The sequence below is a fragment of the Sardina pilchardus genome, chromosome 23, assembly GCF_963854185.1.
Source record: "Sardina pilchardus chromosome 23, fSarPil1.1, whole genome shotgun sequence".
NCBI classification, from domain to species: Eukaryota; Metazoa; Chordata; class Actinopteri; order Clupeiformes; family Clupeidae; genus Sardina; species Sardina pilchardus.
In genome coordinates, this window is record NC_085016.1 from 1,269,347 (window position 1) to 1,271,210 (window position 1,864).

Genomic DNA, 1,864 nt, shown 5'->3' on the forward strand with positions numbered 1-1,864 from the left:
CAGTCCCAAAACAGCACAAAAGTACAGGCTACAAAAATCACGTCATTTTTACATATACCTGTGTTTACAAGACTAGCTGGTTGTTTCAGTATCTGCATATATGGTTTGGTGAGTGCAATGCGTGTGCCTGTGTTGTACCAAACTTTTTATTTATTTTTATTCATCAGTAGGGCATAACGGAATTAGTGAAACATATGTACAAATAACACATTTCTAAGGCACGGAAAACAACGAGGACATATAAGCGCCGAGAGATACCATCACATGGACACTACAGAGATTACCACGTACACACACACACACACACACTGAGAGGTTTCGGAGTGGTCAGTTGTGAGTGATAGTAAATAAAGTACTTCACGTCATAAAAACTTATGAGGTTTCAAAATGAGCTAACACTACCCAACACACGTACACACTTTCAGAATAGCTGAACAGATAAGAGTCAGAGTTTCAAACTGTCACAACACACTCATTCTCTCGTCTTCAGCCCTGGCTGAACTGCATCCTCCCAGTCACACATCCATGCCATTACAATCCCACCTGCTCACTAACTGTGATGAATCCCTGATTTGCACTGCTGCCCTGAGTACATACAGTAGTTAATCATGGTCTTGATTGTCTTACATACATGGTCATTCTGTGAAGTCTCTGTCCTGTTCTTGTCCACTGAACTCTAATTTACAACAAACTGAGGAGATGTACAGGACCCGCACAGAAAGTATGTTTCTTCCTTGTATCAAGCTATGCAATGCCTTGACAGGATTTTTTAATTTCTTGAAGGAGACTTTCATTGATGAAAAAAACATTTTTAGTCTGATCTCTGAGATATATACAGTATCTATTCTGCACCCCCACTGCCCTAATTATAAAAGAGTCACCTGTATTTTCATCACCTGGAATACCTGTAATTCTGACTTCCTCTCAGGAGACACGCACATGAGTCTGGCATACTGTATCAAAAGAGGCCCACGAAGGCATCGTGTGTAGAGATTTCGCTCCATACAATTGAACACTATTTATAGTGTAAAAAGTCATATTGATTTTAGAGTACTAAAATACTGATGTGAAGAACCTTGTATCCACAAAATATGCAGGTTTGTCATCATGTTGGAAAATGCCCAATAATATGTAATTCAGACATCAGTTGTGCAGTTTTATTAAGCAAAAATGTTTTGAGTTCCTCAAAATGATTGCACATTGTCTGTTTTAATCTCAGGTCACATGCCATAGCCCTTGCCACCCTCCTGTGGCCAGCATGTACGTATCTGATTTGCTATTTACATTCACCTGGTGAGTGGCACTCACTTGTCTCATAATGCACTTGATCATTACTCTACTCCACTCAGTTGGCTCATATATATGCAGGACAGTATGGTGGTACGTTCAGGTCTTTGGTGTGTGTGTGTGTGTGTGTGTGTGTGTGCGTGTGTGTGTGTGTGTGTGTGTGTGAGCAAGACGGAGAGAGGGAGAGAGAGAGAGAGTGTTTGTGTTTTGTGTGTGTGTGTGTGTGTGTGTGTGTGTGTGTGTGTGTGTGTGTGTGTGTGTGTGTGTGTGTCTGTGAGTGTGTGTGTGAGTGTGTGTGCGCGCGCACAATTATCTTGGATGCATTCAGAAGTCTCTGAATCTATATCTCCATGAGGTCAGCACGTGTTTTGTGAGGACGTATTAAAGAAAGGGGAAATAAAGCAACATTTCCACAAAGATAAGTGACTCAGCGAATGTCATGAGAAAGATACTAGTGACTCAGCGACTCCGCTAACGCTTCTCTCACTGAGCAGGGAACGTCATGAGAAAAGGGTGAGCGTGACACACACAAAATCAGAGAACATCATAGAGTGCCTTCCGATTATACACATAACTG